This window comes from Sinohyriopsis cumingii, chromosome 7, assembly GCF_028554795.1.
Source record: "Sinohyriopsis cumingii isolate HCF-2022 chromosome 7, ASM2855479v2, whole genome shotgun sequence".
Taxonomy (NCBI): Eukaryota; Metazoa; Mollusca; class Bivalvia; order Unionida; family Unionidae; genus Sinohyriopsis; species Sinohyriopsis cumingii.
Window position 1 is genome coordinate 39,220,927 of NC_142967.1, and position 13,771 is coordinate 39,234,697.

Here is a 13,771-nt window from a genome sequence, read left to right on the forward strand (position 1 = left end):
CATTCAATATTGATAGTCCTGATACGTAGGGTAGTGATCGTCCTTTCATTCAATATTGATAGTCCTGGATACGTAGGGTAGTGATCGTCCTTTCATTCAATATTGATAGTCCTGGATACGTAGAGTAGTGCTGGTCCTTTCATTCAATATTGATAGTCCTTGATACGTAGGGTAGTGCTCGTCCTTTCATTCAATATTGATAATCCTGGATACGTAGGGTAGTTATCGTCCTTTCATTCAATATTGATAGTCCTGAATATGTAGGGTAGTAATCGTCCTTTCATTCAATATTGATAGTCCTGGATAGGTAGGGTAGTAATCGTCCTTTCATTCAATATTGATAGTCCTTGATACGTAGGGTAGTGATCGTGCTTTCATTCAATATTGATAGTCCTGATACGTAGGGTAGTGCTCGTCCTTTCATTCAATATTGATAATCCTGGATACGTAGGGTAGTGCTCGTCCTTTCATTCAATATTGGTAGTCCTTGATACGTAGGGTAGTAATCGTCCTTTCATTCAATATTGATAGTCCTTGATACGTAGGGTAGTGATCGCCCTTTCATTCAATATTGATAGTCCTGATACGTAGGGTAGTGCTGGTCCTTTCATTCAATATTGATAGTCCTGGATACGTAGGGTAGTGCTGGTCCTTTCATTCAATATTGATAGTCCTGGATACGTAGAGTAGTGCTGGTCCTTTCATTCAATATTGATAGTCCTGGATAGGTAGGGTAGTGACCTTCCTTTCATTCAATATTGATAGTCATGGATAGGTAGGGTAGTAATCGTCCTTTCATTCAATATTGATAGTCCTGGATAGGTAGGGTAGTAATCGTTCTTTCATTCAATATTGATAGTCCTGGATAGGTAGGGTAGTGACCTTCCTTTCGTTCAATATTGATAGTCCTGGATAGGTAGGGTAGTAATCGTCCTTTCATTCAATATTGATAGTCCTGGATTATCCCTTCATTCATTGTTGATGATCTTATATGGGTAAGGTAGGGTATGAATTGTACTTGCATTAAATCTTGAATAGGGAGGGTAAGAATTATCCTCTCAGTCAATGTTGAAGATCTCGGATACTGTACTATTTTGATGTTTCCCTTGCTACACCAGTTAAAGCTTATTTCAGCTGAAATCTGGAAAACAAATCCAAAAAAAAAAATGCGTCTCCTCTGAAATAAGAAACATGTGCGTTCTTTAGGTTGAAGTTCTATTTTTCACTGTTGTTGGCGATTTACATATATATTTGGTAACACGTTTCATCCAAATGGCCGATAAATTTTGAAGTATAATAATTTTATTAAAAGAAGAATCATCAGGTTTATCGCTCTATTGAACTATTGATAAAGGTTTGTATCAACATATTCAGCTATGTTTCAATTAACTCATTATATATTTTCGGCGCATTTGTTCACAAAATCTGTGCCTGACAATATCATAAACGTTTCTTAAAAGTTTGTTCAATTTAAGTTTACTTTGTTCAACATCTTCATCGTCAGTGGTCGCAATATTTCTCCCATAAAACCTACAGAAAACTTTAGAACATGATCAAATTCTGCTTGCACTAGGGTATCTACTACATCATCATCTTCTGCTTGCACTTGCAAATCTTCTACATCATCATTTGTTTTGACATGCAAATCTACTACATCATCATTTGACATGCAAATCTACTACATCATCATTTGTTTTGACATGCAACTCTACTACATCATCATCTGTTTGGACATGCAAATCTTCTACATCATCATCTTCTTGGACATGCAAATCTTCTACATCATCACCTGCTTGGACATGCAAATCTACTACATCATCATCTGATTGGACATGCAAATCTACTACATCATCATCTGCCTTGACATGCAAATCTACTATATCATCATCTTCTGCTTGGACATGCAAATCTATTTCATCATCAACTGCTTTGACATGCAAATCTACTACATCATCATCTGCTTTGACATACAAATCTACTACATAATCATCTGCTTGAACATGCAAATCTACTATATCATCATCTGCTTGGACATGCAAATCTACTAATACATCGTCATCTTCTATTTGGACTTTGACATACAAATCTTCTACATCATCATCTGCTTGGACATGCAAATCTACTACATCATCATTTGTTTTGACATGCAGCTCTACTACATCATCATCTGTTTGGACGTACAAATCTTCTACATCACCATCTGCTTTGACATGCAAATCTTCTACATCATCATCTTCTTGGACATGCAAATCTACTACATCATTATCTGCTTTGACATGCAAATTTACTACATCATCATCTGTTTGGACTTGCAAATCTACGACATCATCATTTTCTCTGACATGCAAATCTACTACATCATCATCTGATTGGACATGCAAATCTACTTCATCATAATCTGCTTGGACATGCAAATCTACTACATCATCATCTGCTTTGACATGCAAATCTACTACTACATCACCATCTGCTTTGACATACAAATCTACTACATCATCATCGGCTTTGACATGCAAATCTACTACATCATCATCTGCTTTGACATGCAAATCTACTACATCATCATTTGCTTTGACATACAAATCTACTACATCATCATCTGCTTTGACATGCAAATCTACTACTACATCACCATCTGCTTTGACATACAAATCTACTACATCATCATCTGCTTTGACATGCAAATCTACTACATCATCATCTTCTTGGACATGCAAATCTACTACATCATCATCTTCTTGGACATGCAAATCTACTACTACATCACCATCTGCTTTGACATGCAAATCTACTACATCATCATCTTCTTGGACATGCAAATCTACTACTACATCACCATCTGCTTTGACATACAAATCTACTACATCACCATCTGCTTGGACATGCAAATCTACTACTACATCACCATCTGCTTTGACATGCAAATCTACTACACCATCATCTGCCTTGACATGCAAATCTACTACATCATCGACTGCTTTGACATACAAATCTACTACATCTCCATCTGCTTTGACATGCAAATCTACTACATCACCATCTGCTTTGACATGCAAATCTACTACATCATCGACTGCTTTGACATACAAATCTACTACATCACCATCTGCTTTGACATGCAAATCTACTACATCACCATCTGCTTTGACATGCAAATCTACTACACCACCATCTGCTTTGACATGCAAATCTACTACATCATCGACTGCTTTGACATGCAAATCTACTACATCATCATCGTCTTGGACATGCAAATCTACTACTACATCACCATCTGCTTTGACATACAAATCTACTACATCACCATCTGTTTTGACATACAAATCTACTACATCACCATCTGCTTTGAAATGCAAATCTACTACTACATCACCATCTGCTTTGACATACAAATCTACTACATCACCATCTGTTTTGACATACAAATCTACTACATCACCATCTGCTTTGACATACAAATCTACTACATCATCGACTGCTTGGACATGCAAATCTACTACTACATCACCATCTGCTTTGACATACAAATCTACTACATCACCATCTGCTTTGACATACAAATCTACTACATCATCGACTGCTTTGACATACAAATCTACTACATCACCATCTGCTTTGACATACAAATCTACTATATCACCATCTGTTTTGACATACAAATCTACTACATCATCATCTGCTTTGACATGCAAATCTACTACATCATCATTTGCTTTGACATACAAATCTACTACATCATCATCTGCTTTGACATGCAAATCTACTACTACATCACCATCTGCTTTGACATACAAATCTACTACATCATCATCGGCTTTGACATGCAAATCTACTACATCATCATCTGCTTTGACATGCAAATCTACTACATCATCATTTGCTTTGACATACAAATCTACTACATCATCATCTGCTTTGACATGCAAATCTACTACTACATCACCATCTGCTTTGACATACAAATCTACTACATCATCATCTGCTTTGACATGCAAATCTACTACATCATCATCTTCTTGGACATGCAAATCTACTACATCATCATCTTCTTGGACATGCAAATCTACTACTACATCACCATCTGCTTTGACATGCAAATCTACTACATCATCATCTTCTTGGACATGCAAATCTACTACTACATCACCATCTGCTTTGACATACAAATCTACTACATCACCATCTGCTTGGACATGCAAATCTACTACTACATCACCATCTGCTTTGACATGCAAATCTACTACACCATCATCTGCCTTGACATGCAAATCTACTACATCATCGACTGCTTTGACATACAAATCTACTACATCACCATCTGCTTTGACATGCAAATCTACTACATCACCATCTGCTTTGACATGCAAATCTACTACATCATCGACTGCTTTGACATACAAATCTACTACATCACCATCTGCTTTGACATGCAAATCTACTACATCACCATCTGCTTTGACATGCAAATCTACTACATCACCATCTGCTTTGACATGCAAATCTACTACATCATCGACTGCTTTGACATGCAAATCTACTACATCATCATCTTCTTGGACATGCAAATCTACTACTACATCACCATCTGCTTTGACATACAAATCTACTACATCACCATCTGTTTTGACATACAAATCTACTACATCACCATCTGCTTTGAAATGCAAATCTACTACTACATCACCATCTGCTTTGACATACAAATCTACTACATCACCATCTGTTTTGACATACAAATCTACTACATCACCATCTGCTTTGACATACAAATCTACTACATCATCGACTGCTTGGACATGCAAATCTACTACTACATCACCATCTGCTTTGACATACAAATCTACTACATCACCATCTGCTTTGACATACAAATCTACTACATCATCGACTGCTTTGACATACAAATCTACTACATCACCATCTGCTTTGACATACAAATCTACTATATCACCATCTGTTTTGACATGCAAATCTACTACATCTCCATCTGCTTTGACATGCAAATCTACTACATCATCGACTGCTTTGACATGCAAATCTACTACATCATCATCTTCTTGGACATGCAAAGCTACTACTACATCACCATCTGCTTTGACATGCAAATCTGCTACATCACCATCTGCTTTGACATGCAAATCTACTACATCATCGACGGCTTTGACATGCAAATCTACTACATCATCACCATCTGCTTTGACATACAAACCTACTACATCACCATCTGCTTTGACATGCAAATCTACTACATCACCATCTGCTTTGACATGCAAATCTACTACATCATCGACTGCTTTGACATACAAATCTACTACATCATCATCTTCTTGGACATGCAAATCTACTACTACATCACCATCTGCTTTGACATGCAAATCTACTACATCATCATCTGCTTTGACATGCAAATCTACTACATCATCGACTGCTTTGACATGCAAATCTACTACATCATCATCTTCTTGGACATGCAAAGCTACTACTACATCACCATCTGCTTTGACATGCAAATCTACTACATCACCATCTGCTTTGACATGCAAATCTACTACATCATCGACGGCTTTGACATGCAAATCTACTACATCATCACCATCTGCTTTGACATACAAACCTACTACATCACCATCTGCTTTGACATGCAAATCTACTACATCACCATCTGCTTTGACATGCAAATCTACTACATCATCGACTGCTTTGACATACAAATCTACTACATCATCATCTTCTTGGACATGCAAATCTACTACTACATCACCATCTGCTTTGACATGCAAATCTACTACATCATCATCTGCTTTGACATGCAAATCTACTACATCATCGACTGCTTTGACATACAAATCTACTACATCACCATCTGCTTTGACATGCAAATCTACTACATCATCGACTGCTTTGACATACAAATCTACTACATCACCATCTGCTTTGACATACAAATCTATTATATCACCATCTGCTTTGACATGCAAATCTACTACATCACCATCTGCTTTGACATACAAATCTACTACATCATCGACTGCTTTGACATACAAATCTACTACATCACCATCTGCTTGGACATGCAAATCTACTACTACATCACCATCTGCTTTGACATGCAAATCAACTACGTCATCATCTGCTTTGACATACAAATCTACTACATCATCGTCTGCTTGGACATGTAAATCTACTTCTACATCACCATCTGCTTGGACATGCAAATCTACTACATCACCTTCTGATTGGACATGCAAATCTACTACATCATCGTCTGCTTTGTCATGCAAATCTACTACTACATCATCGTCTGCTTGGGCATGCAAATCTACTACTTCATCACCATCTGCTTTGACATGCAAATCTACTACATCATTGTCTGCTTTGAGATGCAAATCTATTACTACATCATCGTCTGCTTTGACATGCAAATCTACTACTACATCACCATCTGCTTTGACAAGCAAATCTGCTACTACATCATCGTCTGCTTTGACATGCAAATCTACATGCATCATCTTTTGTTTTGACATGCAAATCTACCGAATCATCATCATCTGCTTGGGCATGCAAATCTACTACATCATCACCTGTTTGGACATGCAAATCTTCTACATTTTCATCTGCTTTGACATGCAAATCTACTACATCATCATCTGCTTGGACATGCAAATCTACTTCATCATCGTCTGCTTGGACATGCAACTCTACTTCATCATCATCTGCTTGGACTTGCAAATCTACTACTACATCATCATCTGCTTGGACATGCAAATCTGCTACATCATCATCTGATTGGACATGCAAATCTACTTCATCATCATCTGCTTTGACATGCAAATCTACTACTACATCACCATCTGCTTTGACATACAAATCTACTACATCACCGTCTGCTTTGACATGCAAATCTACTACATCACCATCTGCTTTGACATGCAAATCTACTACATCATCGACTGCTTTGACATACAAATCTACTACATCACCATCTGCTTGGACATGCAAATCTACTACTACATCACCATCTGCTTTGACATGCAAATCTACTACTACATCACCATCTGCTTTGACATGCAAATCTACTACATCATCATCTGCTTTGACATACAAATCTACTGCATCATCGTCTGCCTTGACATGCAAATCTACTACTACAAAATCGTCTGCTTTGACATGCAAATCTACTGCATCATCGTCTGCTTGGACATGTAAATCTACTACTACATCACCATCTGCTTGGACATGCAAATCTACTACATCACCTTCTGATTGGACATGCAAATCTACTACATCATCGTCTGCCTTGACATGCAAATCTACTATATCATGGTCTGCTTGGACATGCAAATCTACTACTTCATCACCATTTGCTCTGACATGCAAATCTACTACATCACCATCTGCTTTGACAAGCAAATCTACTACTACATCATCGTCTGCTTTGACATGCAAATCTACTGCATCATCGTCTGCTTGGACATGTAAATCTACTACTACATCACCATCTGCTTGGACATGCAAATCTACTACATCACCTTCTGATTGGACATGCAAATCTACTACATCATCGTCAGCTTTGTCATGCAAATCTGCTACTACATCATCGTCTGCTTTGACATGCAAATCTACATGCATCATCTTTTGTTTTGACATGCAAATCTACCAAATCATCATCATCTGCTTGGGCATGTAAATCTACTACATCATCACCTGTTTGAACATGCAAATCTTCTACATTTTCATCTGCTTTGACATGCAAATCTACTACATCATCATCTGCTTTGACATGCAAATCTTCTACATCATCATCTGCTTTGACATGCAAATCTTCTACATCATCATCTGCTTGGACATGCAAATCTACAACATCATCGTCTGCTTGGACATGCAAATCTACTACATCATCATCTGGTTTGACATGCAAATCTACTACATCATCATCATCTGCTTGGACATACAAATTTACTACATCATCATCATCTGCTTGGACATGCAAATCTACTACATTATCATCATCTGCTTGGACATGCAAATCTACTACATCATCATCTGCTTGGACATGCAGATCTACTACATCATCATCTGCTTTGACATGCAAATCTACTATATCATCATCTTCTGCTTGGACATGCAAATCTACTTCATCATCAACTGCTTGGACATACAAATCTACTACATCATCATCTGCTTGGACATGCAAATCTACTATATCATCATCTGCTTGGACATGGAAATCTACTAATACATCGTCATCTTCTGTTTGGACTTTGATATGCAAATCTACTACATCATCACCTGCTTGGACTTCCAAATCTACTACATCATCATCTGCTTGGACTTCCAAATCTACTGCATCATCATCTGCTTGGACTTCCAAATCTACTACATCATCATCTGCTTTGACATGCAAATCTACTACATCATCACCTGCTTGGACTTCCACATCTACTACATCATCATCTGCGTTGACATGCAAATCTACTACATCATCACCTGCTTGGACTTCCAAATCTACTACATCATCATCTGCTTTCACTTGCGTTTCTACCATATCATCTTATTCATATGCCGAATTATTTTGTTTATAATCTCTGCCTTCGTCAGCTATTGCTTTGTTTATTAAAATAAGGTTGAAATGGATACATGAAAACTAGAAAAGGAACTGGGATCTATCGAAGAAAAAATAGTAATAACTAAGTTTATCAAGAAATTACAAAGAATGTAATAATATTAATCCTAGTAATCGATGATATAAAGAAGAAACCTGTGAAAAGCTTGACTTGAAATAAATGGAAAACATGGACCATAAAAATTACAGTAGACGTATGAAAATTTTGTAAATGTTTGAGGTACTAAAATGTCCAATATCATTGTTAAATGTCGTTATTTATAGTGTGGCATCATTGATTAATATATTTATTTAACAGTTTACACAAGAAGCTAAAAGATGACTACCTGACATCAAATTGAATGAAATACTTTGCCGGATTTTTTACATGTAAGCTTTGTGTGTCCCCATCTGTACATTTTTGAAAGACTTGGACTTCCAAATCTACTACATCATCATCTGCTTGGACATGCAAATCTACTACATCATCATCTGCTTCTATTTTTATATCTCAGATTTAACTTGTGATTTGCCATACTCACTTGGATACAATTTTCAGCAAATGTTATTTATGTAACATTCAATGAATTTGTTTTTAACTTCTTGCACAAAGACCATGTCATGAAGTCTGTCATGTTTAATTAACGCATCTTACAACCTTTGCACAGATTCAGATTTATGTTGAGCTATCTTAAAATGTCGTCCTCAAATAAATGAACAAAAACAAAATACAAGATGAAAACTAGATAAGTAAAAAACCTGAAAAGGTCCATTCACAAAAACCAAAAGATCCACGTAAAGTTGAGCGTGAAAGAAAAGTTCATAACGTTCAAAGGAATTTAAAAGGCAAATCCGTTTAATAAAGAAAAACTATGTAAACTCAGGAGATGCTGAAATCACAAGGAAATTAAGTCAAACACTAAAATCTCTTATTTAATGGGTATTTGTGCAGTTATTTAAGTATCTTGTTTATTTTATGAAGCACTAAAATTGATTCTTCACATAGACTTGAACATCTAGTAATCAAAAGAAGTTGGGATTGAACGAATTTCAGGTTTTGCCTTAAATAATAAAGAAACATTAATCAAAGCACACCAAGGTCAAACAATGACAGTATTTGACACCCTTATATCAGAAATGATTTCGCTGAATGTTAATTCTAAGCTCCAATTGGTTGAATTTTCAAGTATTAGATGACCGAAACGAAATTAGTGATCAGATCTGTTTGACCGTGAAATCTACAAAAAAGGAGTTTAATAATGAAAAGGATCAGATAAAAAGCAACACCAGAATGTATAAACAACGTTTCTATTTAATTTTATTCTCAGAATAGCAAACAAAACAACAAAAAAAATCAAAAACAAAGATGATGTAATACCCTTAATACGCGTTATCCGTATGGTGGACCAAATTACTATCAAACTGTTCTTGCATCGAATTCATCAAAGTCACAGTTTTAAATTTAAAAGTATGAAACATTCCACTAACAAATAATGTATTTGATCTATTGGGGCATAACTATTTACTTCTTCATTTATTTCAAATCTTGCAAGTCCTCTCAGCTATAGCTATAGTTATCAACAAGAAATCATTCCGTCAAACTACAATTAAGAATGTTTCACTGGCAAACTTATCAACGAAGATCGAAATTTGTAATCACATTATCTCTGTGAAATAAGCTATCATCGAATGCTGCATACTGCTTCATTTCTTTTAGAACTTGACGCGGTGGTTCGGCGAAGTATTGGCGATATCCTTGCACAAGCAGCAAACTTGAGTTTACGTAGGACAGATTACCAGGGTACGGTTCTTTGAAACTTGAATTCGATGATTCAGTTACAAGTGTCTTAAGGAGCTGAATCACTTCCTGAATTCCAGTAGAATCGTCATTCTGTATGTCTCTTATGTGAAGCTGGAATTCAAGATGCAAAACTAATACATTTATGCAAATGTAAAATCTGGTACACATTAACTCATTCCAATAATGATCAACTACGAATTTAAGCGGCGCGTCAACTTCTCTATCAAATTTTGTGATGGTAACTCCAATGATTGTGCCATGATAAGTTATCGCTCTATCTTGATATAATAAAGTCTTCGCTTGATCTAATAAAGTCTTTGTTTCTTCGAAGTTTTTGCTTGGCGTAGCAATGGAATGCATTGTGTCCTAAAAAAACTCGCTTCATATCGAGGAACAACAGAAAGAGAGGAAGTCGGAGATACATCCAACTGTGTATTGTACTCATTCTTAAGCACACTTTTTATAAACGGAATAATTATTTGTACATGTGTATCAGAACTATATAATATCACTAACAGTTGCAGATGTGCAACTACCCGATTAAATTGATCTTGGTCATTACGACTCATTTTAAGACAATAGCAAATAACGCCCAGGAGCCTCGTCAAAAATCCTGCAATCACTTCCTCTGACAAACCTCTCCCTCGAATACAGAGCATCTCTCTCGCGGCCAGCTGAAGCCACATTTCTGAATCTTCTGCTTTAATTGATAAATCCTGTGAAATTACAGCTTTTATTTCACGTCTTACCAAGTCCAATATTCTATCATCGATCTTCGACATATACTTAGCTGTTTTCTCTTGGTTAAATTTGTGAACAGGAAAGATATTGCACCCGTCAATGAAATAATGAGGAATGTTTTGTGTCTCAAGACAGGAAACGATATGCCTTAAAAATTCAACAACAAATGAGACAGGTTTTTTATTGGACAAATCATCCTCTTCAAGTTTCCATAGAAACAAAACCTTTAGATGATATGACTTCAGAAGATCTACGTCCTCAAGGACAACTTTAAAAATATATTTGAGAATACCATAAAGTTGCCTTTGATGACCTGACATTTGCTTGAATATTTCGATCTCCAGAAGCGAAAATGACAATCTCCACTCATAATTTCTGCTCCTAGACAAGGGATCTCCTGTTGGAACAATAAACATCGGAACTTTTGCGCCGTCTGGATTTGTGAAATTATAAATTTCCTCAACTCTCTTGCGTATGGTTGTGGGCCAAGATTTGAGCTTCAGACATGGTACTAGATCATATAAATGTTGATTTCCCTTTGCTTTTACAGCTGGGCCTGCCCCTAACGTTATGTCAGAGTCTTTGTGTATCTCAATGTCATCGAACCGACAGTGTTCAATAACATTTGTTTTGAATACTGTCTAATCTAAAACATGATTTTGAGGGTCTATACATGGTTTTTCAGCATCTTTGGACATTTTATTTAGCAGTGTATTTTCTCTTATCTTACATCTCCCATCCTTTATCAAGTAAACCTTTCCATAGGCCTTATTTTCACAGAGTTCTAAGTATATCGGGCTGTTACAAGTGCTTTCTATGTCTATATTTTTTACTTCGAATTGGACGTCAAAGTCTGATTCCATGGAACTCGAATAAATTCGGGTATATCTCTCCACATTGCTTCCAACACGTATTTCTGAGATCCCTCGATTTTGGTAGGCAGTTCTCCATATGTCATGGTGAAAAAGACGTATATTATACACTTGATCTTGCTGTTGTTCAAGGGCATCTAGGTATGAATCGATTATATGTTCAAATCTTTCTTCCATCTCCATTTTAGGCATTGATGCACTTCGACGATGTTCACTTCCATTGTATCGGCATTCAGACAGAAACTTCATTTACTAGCATTCTAAAAGTAAATGAAATAGTACATTTTCCAAAGTTTTATTGACCACAATATAACAATAACAATATTTATTTTTTTCTTTAAAATTGCACTATATCTATTTTCAGTAAAATCTCAGTAGGAACCCGACATATTTTTAAAGTTTCTCATTTTCTCATTCATTTTTAACATGCAGTTTAAATTTATGTAAAAATATATACTGTCATTATATTTGAATAAGCAAATGAGTATTCACAATAGAGTACGAAGTGCTGAGAAAGGACGACCTCACCAATAAAAACAAATTCGCTTCATTTCTTTGTTGGTAAATTATGTAAAAGCATATTTCGCCTACGCGTCTTGATCTGATTGTTTAGCAGAAAATATGTATTTTATTTCCGTACTTATGTATCTTTGAATAGCATGTAAAGACCAAGACTTTCGTGGATTATATTTCTAAAAAAAACCCAAAATATTACAATAATAATCATACCTTTCTGGTAATGTATGTATGTATGTATGTATGCATGCATGCATGCATGTATGTATGTATGTATGTATGTATGTATGTATGTATGTATGTATGTATGTATGTATGTATGTATGTATGTGCATGTATGTATGTGTGTGTTACGAGTCTATGCTCCTAAAATATGTAACAGAAAAGATTGAAGACGACAAATTTAACAAATAATTTATTTTGATAGAATAAAATGTGAAAAATGAGAAAAAATAACTTACGGCATTGCGAATTAAATCCAAATTTAATCCAAAAATAAAAAATCACAAGTCCTATCAGTGAAAAGTTCTAAGTGAATCTTAATTCAAATCCCGATAGTAGTTTGTTACCAATTGGCACATGGTAAATATCACGTAGTCCGAGTATGACCTTGACTCAACTTAATGATTCTTACTCTGAGAAAGACGAAACAAAAAAGAAAAAAGTTGTTTACCAAAACTGTCACTGATTTTGGAACAAGGTCAGCTCATAGATACAAAGTTACCCATAGCATATAAGAAAATAAATTTAAAAAAAAATAAAAATAAAAAAATATTAAAAACTAAGAAACAAATTAAATGAAGTATGTATGTATGTATGTATCAATTGTTTTGTAATAAACCTATGGTGTGTGCTACATGTGTTTGTACTTATGGCTTCGTTTGTAGCTTTTGTCACGTCGCCCCTAGAATTGACGTCAAGTTGGTTACTTATTCCTTATTCCCGATTCAATAAGGAATAAGTAACCAGTTACCGATTGAATAAGGAATAAGTAACCAGTTACTTATTCCCGATTCAACTATTTATAAATACATTTGGTTACTGATTCCTTATTCACATCCAGCTGGGTATTCATTGTTTTTTTTTTATAGTTCCATAACTAATTGGATATAACTTCTTGAAGATTAAAAGCCCTTCAGGCATGCATTAGTGTTATTCTAACCCAGTTAGAGAAATAAGAGTGTTCTTTGGTGCCAGCTATATATAGCTGACTAGAGACAAATCGCGGACTATGTGGAG